Source organism: Elephantulus edwardii, unplaced genomic scaffold, assembly GCF_000299155.1.
Source record: "Elephantulus edwardii isolate Elephantulus edwardi_28Jun2011 unplaced genomic scaffold, EleEdw1.0 scaffold00458, whole genome shotgun sequence".
Lineage (NCBI taxonomy): Eukaryota > Metazoa > Chordata > Mammalia > Macroscelidea > Macroscelididae > Elephantulus > Elephantulus edwardii.
The window spans coordinates 145,279-152,122 of NW_006400208.1; positions in this window are offsets into that span (position 1 = coordinate 145,279).

Genomic DNA, 6,844 nt, shown 5'->3' on the forward strand with positions numbered 1-6,844 from the left:
GGAGTTTTTCTTTTGCTTTTCAAGGAGAGGAGCAAACGGGGGGGAGGGGTTTGCGCGGGGAGAAGGGTGCAACAATGAATGAATGGAATCCCAAAATTTCTGTAGATGTTCATTGAAATGAAAAATAAACAACCTAAATTTAAAAAGAAAAAGAAAAAGAAAAAAATATCCACGTTGCTGTTGCTCTCTTTTTTTAATTTTTCCTGTAAATTTTAAATTCTTTTTTCAGAGACCTTAAAAATGTTGTGCAGCTTAAGGCATCATAGTGTTAAACTTGAAAATGAATTCAAATTACTTAGGGCTCATGGACTGTTTTCTCTTTCTACTGAGTATTTTCTATAGAAGCTCCTTTTGACAGTGCCATCAATAGATAACCATTTTCTTTAAGTAACTCAGGGACTTGTCAGTTAAGGTTTGTGTTCGAATAAAGTTCATCTGTTAGAAACAGCACCACTCAGTTGTTATGGTACATTATGCAATTCAAGTTAATTACCCTTCTTAAGGGAATTCTTACACTTCTTCTTTTTAAGAGTAATTCTTTTTCATCTATTTCAGCCTCATGTTTTGAGCATTAGCTGCTAATTGTTAGTTGTCCTAGACTGAGAGAATTTCAACCTCTCCCTGTTTCTATAATTTGCTTATATTGGACTAGAGACCTCTTGGTTTTCTTTTTAAAAATACAGATTATATTCCAAGGATTTTATCATTAAAATCTGTCTTCCAGGGATTTTATCATTTCATGAGAAAGTGTTACCATCATATGATAAAATTTGGAATGCTTTATCATTCATTTTATAAAGCTTTTCAAACCCTAGCATAAAGATTATTACACTGAATATCCATTATGATCTCAGTAAAGTCATGTAAATTCTCTAATATTAAACTTCCTCATTTCTAAAATGGCACAATCATACATGCATATGATTGTAATGTAAAGATTCCTAGTAATAGTGTCTGTGTAATCACTCAGTTAATAACTATGCTTTTGTATCTCTCCCTTTCTTTCATGTATCTGCTGAAGTCCATTTTTTAAGTTCTCTCCAGCCTTTATTCCCATAATTACCCTTCTTAAGGGAGTTCTTAAACTTCTTCTATAACTTAGTGCTTAAAACCAAATGATAAAAGTGTGGAAATATAGCAAATAATTTTTAATCAATTTACTATTAAATTAGTTGTTATTAAATTAATAAAAATCCTTTTAATAGTAGCAAATGAAACAAAGCTACTGTCCTTACCTTCCTTTAGAAAAATGAGTAGAGTTTACAAAATCATTATCTTATAAGTTGTTAATGATTAATATGAGGCATTAAATTGAATGTCAATCTTAAGAACTTAAATACAAAAGCTCTATTAGACCAAGTGGTCTACATGTAAATGCTGATCATGTCATCTTAATCTTTGATTAAATGGACATGTTCAACCTTAAAAAAATAAGAACACTTCCTTAAAAATACTATATAACTTGGGAGAGTATAGACAGTATTGATATTGTGAACTGAGTTTGAACCAACTCATATCTTAGACCTTATTAACTGGCATCATCTTAATTAGGTGATGTTACTCTTAGTTCTCATCCTTGCCCTGCCTGTTGCCCTATTCTTGGATGGTAGCCAGCACCTTACAGAACCTCATTTCTACACTTGGCTCTGCTTAAGGAGCAAACTGACTGCCCACCACCATATTAATTGGCATCATCTTGATCAGAAAACATTACTCTTGAATCTCACCCCTGCCCAACCTGGTGAAGCATCATTCTCAGTCAGCAGTCAGCACTTTGCAGAGCATCATTTCTACACTCTACTCAAGGACCTCGGGCCTGTGACACTTGGATCCAGCCAAGACATTGTCCTCCACAAAGACATCATCCTATTTTGTCAGCCGTATGCCTAACTGGAAGGCTCCATCAATCAGTATTCACAGGAATATTGTCCAGAAGCAGAACAGGCACAAGGCCCTTTCTGAAAACCATAAAAGAGGGTAGTGTTTTGAATTGGGGAATCTGACCATACCACTCTGCAGACTAAGGAGGACAATAGACTTCAGAAGAGAAGGCTGCAATCAGAAAATAACAAGCCTTCCACCCAACTTAGAGAACTTAACTGCAGGACTGGAGCAGAAGGAACAGACGTAGTTGTGCTCTACCCTCACAATGTCCCAATGCAGTAAACTTATCCATATGACCAGAGAGGAAAGATGAAAGGCTGGGTAAGTTGGGTCCTTCTCCCTATGGAAGTATTGACTTCCTCACCTGAAGTAAGTCCTCCCATGAGCCCAGGGACCTCAGAGAAATTCAGGCAGGGTGACGAGACCCTCCTTCTTTTGGAGCAGTGAGCTCTCCAGCCAAAGTAGGCAGATTAAGGGCCTGATAGGGCCTCAGGCAAGGAAAAACTCTATCACAGTAAAGACACAGGAGAAACACACTACATCACAGTCTACACCAAACCAAAATACAGTTTTAAACCAAAAAAGAGATCAAAACACAGAATCAAGGGATTTCCTGAAGCCAGAAAGTCTAATGGAATGGTCAAAGAATTCAAAAGAACAATGAACAAATATCTTCAATGAGTGAAAGACAAACTCAAAGAATTACAGGATTCTACAAGCAAAACCCAAGAGGAACTTTTAAAAAAATCCAGGACAATGTAACTAAAACAAATGGGGTATTAAGACAAGTGCCTCAGAAGCTGTCATTCCGTTGGAGGGACAAATGAGCAGAACTGAAGACATGGAGCACAAAATTGGCAAAAAAGAACAGTGAGCTCTCAGCATTGATCTACTAGGGGAAAAAGCAGAATCAAAAGAAAGGAAGATGAAAAATAGCCTAAGAATAGTGTGGGACACTACCAAAAGGAAAAAAATATGTGCATAATAGGAATCCCAGAACAAGAAGAAGAAGAAAACAAATCTCAGGAAAAAGTTGTGGAAGAGCTACTAGAAGAAGACTTTCCAGGAATAATGAAGAGTGAGAGAATATATATACAAGAAGCTGAACAAACTTCATATAGAACAGACTACAAAAGAAAAACATCACGGCATATCATAGTCAAAATCATCAGAATCAAAGACATGGAAAGAATTATGAAAGATGTTAGGGGGAAACAAAGAGTAACTTTTGTTGTTGTTGTTGATTGCTGTCAAACATGACTCATAGTGAACCTATGAACAAAAGACCAGAAGCCTTTCTATAACTATCATTTCTCAAAGTTCATAGAGTTTCCAGAGGCATGTTGTTTAGAAAGTGGATGCCATTCCTGCTTCCAAAGGAGTAACTTATAAAGGAGAGTAAATAAGATAAAATAGCATTTTCTCAATAGAAACTATGAAAGCAAGAAGACAATGGAAGGACATATATTAAACACACAAAGAACACAAACTTTAACCAAGAATATTTTTCCTAGCAATTGTCCATCAAATATGATGGAGATATCTGTATTTTCTCAGAAAAGCAGAAACTAAAGGAATTTGTAAAAAAATAACATCAATATTGCAGAAAATATTAAAGGAAAAAAATGCCAGAGAAAGAGGGGAAGTGGATTACACTAATCAGCAATAATAAAAAGAACCCAAAAAAAGATACCAATAAAACTTCACCTCTCAATAATGACACAGAATGTGAATGGTCTATATGGACCAGTGAAGAGAAAAAGAGTAACTGACTGAAGTAAAAAACAAAACAAACAAACCTATCAATATGCCGTCTATTAAAGACACACTTAAAAAGTGAAAATAAAGGCAGACTAAAAATCAAACCACAGCGTGGGGGGGGGATATAAACAAATGATAACCAGAAAAAATAGGAGTAACAATATTAATCTCTAATATATTTCAGTGTAAAAACAATCAAAAAGAGCAAGAGAGGATGCTATGTAATGCTTAAAGGATCAATAGGAGAGGATAAAGCCATAATTAATATTTATGCACCAAATGCTAGACCTGCAAAATTCACAAAGTAAAACACACTTACCCCTGCAAAGCAAGTGATGGATTTGAAATGCATGCCTTTGGAATTGCAGAGCAGCTTTTTCTCATTAGGCCACTGTTATTGTTGTTGTTATGTGCTGTCAAGTCACCTATGAACCATAGCAACCCTATCTACAGCAGTTCTGAAGCCTGCCCTGTCCTGAGCCAGACTCACTGATTCCAACACACCAACTCCCATTGCCCCAATTACTGTATCAATCCATCTCACCCATGGTCTTTCTCTCCTGGCACTGTCCCTCTATCATTCCAAGCATGATGTCCTTTTCCAAGGATAGGTCCCACAAAGCCATGTGCCCAAAGTATGTGAGACGGAACTTCAAAATCCTAGCCTACAAGGAGAAAACTTGGTTTCACCCTCTCCAAGACAAATCAATTTGTTTTCTTGATGGTCCATGGTATGTTCAAGACTCTTTGCTAGCACCACAACTCAAAGGCATCAATTCTTCTTCTGTCATCCTTAGTCATTGTCTAGCTCTCTGACATACAGCAAGTAATTGTGAAGACTATGGCCTAGATTAGATACACCTTAGTTTCTAGGCTGACATTAGTGAATTTCAGTACTCTGGAGAGGTCCATGAAAACAGATTTACCTAGTGCAACTCGTCTTTTGATTTCCTGACTGCTAGTGCCAAGAGTGGAGCCGAGAAAGCTGTAATTGTTAACAACCTCAATCTCTCCTCCATCTATATGGTGCAACTAGGCTTGGATCTCCCTATACCCCAACCACCCAAAAAAGATCAGTATACATTCTCCAATATGCATAGACTAGTCTCCAGGATAGATCATATTTTATGCCACAAAGTAAGCCTCAATAAATTAGAAAACAGAAAAATAATACAAACCATTTTCTCAGATTATAGTGCTACAGAATTAGAAATCAACAACTAGAGGACAAAGTCGGGGGGCGGGAGGGGAATACACATGGAAGCTGAACATGATTGAACATGAGTGGGTAAAAGAATTTTAAAAGTTTCTTAAAACAAATGAGAAGGAAAAGACAACTTACCAAAACCTCTTCAAGACAGCAAAAGCAGTACTTAGAGATCAAGTCACAGCAAAAAGTAAAGGCTTCAAATGGGAAAAAAGAATAATAATTAACTCTTTAATGTAACATCTCCAACAAGTAAAAATAGAATAGGGGGTGTAAACTCCAACAATCTGTAAAAAAAAAGTAAATTATAAAAATTATGGCAGAAATAAATGCAATAGAAAACAGGAAAAAAAAACCAACAAAACAACGTCAAACAATTGGAATTATCAACAAAACCAAGAGTTGTTTCTTTGAAAATGTCAATAAAAGTGACAAAGCACTAGCAAAGTTAACAAAGAAAAAGGAAAGAAAAGACACAGAAAATCCAAATAAGAGATGAAAGGAATGATATCACAACAGAATCAACTGAAATAAAAATGCTATTAATAGTATATCATGAAAAATGATACTCAAACAATTATGAAAACCTATCGACAAGCAATGATGTCCATCTAGAGACTAAGGTGTGCCTAATCCAGGCCATGGTCTTCACAATTACTTGTTATGCATCAGAGAGCTGGACAATGACTAAGGATGACAGAAGGATTGATGCATTTGAGTTGTGGTGCTGGTGAAGAGTCTTGAACATGTCATGAACCATTTGTCTTGGAGAAGGTGAAACCAAGTTTTCTCCCTTGGAGGCTAGGATTTTGAAGCTCCATCTCACATAGTTTGGGCACATGGCCAGGAGGAACCAGCTCTTGGAGAAGGAAATCATACTCAGAAGGGAATAGGGACAGGCCAGGAGAGGAAGATCCTGGATCAGAAGAATTGATACAATAACCGGGGTAATGGAGGGTGGGGAAGGTTAATTCTGTTAGAGTCAGCAAGACTGGTTAAGGACAGGTCAGGTTCAGAGTCATTGCACATAGGGCTGCTATGAGTGCAAGTGACTCAATAGCACATAACAGGAATATTAGGGGACATGAAAAAATACTTTAAAACTCATAACCTGAACAAACTGACATAGACTGAAGTAGAACACCTGGACAGACCCATTACAAAAAAAGAAATTGAACAGGTGATAAAATAACTTTCAACTTAAAAAAAACCTCCCTGAACCAGATCGTTTTACAAGTGAATTCTATTGAACATTCAGAGAAGATCTGTCCCCAATTCTACATACAGTATTTCAGAAAACAGAAAAAGATGTAATACTCCCAGACCCCATTCTAGGAGGCAAACATATCCTTAATACCAAAGTAAGGTAAAGACAACACCAAGATAAACAATTATAGGCCACTACTGCTCATGAACATAGATGTAAAATCCTGGCTAATAGAATCCAACAGCACATAAAAGAATAATTAATCATGACTAAGTGGAATTCATAACATAGCATATACAAGTATGGTTCAACATAAGAAAAACAATGCAATTCATAACATTAAAAAAGCAAAGCACAAGAACCACATGATCCTATCAACTGATGCAGAAAGGCCTTTGACAAAATCCAACAGACCTTTATGATTAAAATACTCAACAAAATAAAAATAGAGGGGAATTTCCTCAACATAGTAACAAGTATATATGCAAAAACAAGAGCCAACATCATTCTCAATGGAGAGAGATTAAAGGCATCCTCTTTGAGAACAGGAACTAGGCAAGGATGCCCACTATCACCTCTCCTATTCAATTTTGTATTGGAAATCTTAGTAACAGCAATAAAACAAGAGAAGGAAATAAGAGGTATCTAAACTGGCATGTTGTTATTGTTGTTGTTGTTATGTGCCGTCGAGTTGTTTCCGACTCATAGCGACTCTATGCACTACAGCCCTAAACCCTGCTCTGTCCTGCACCAACCGCACCGCCTCTGACACACCCATCCCGATT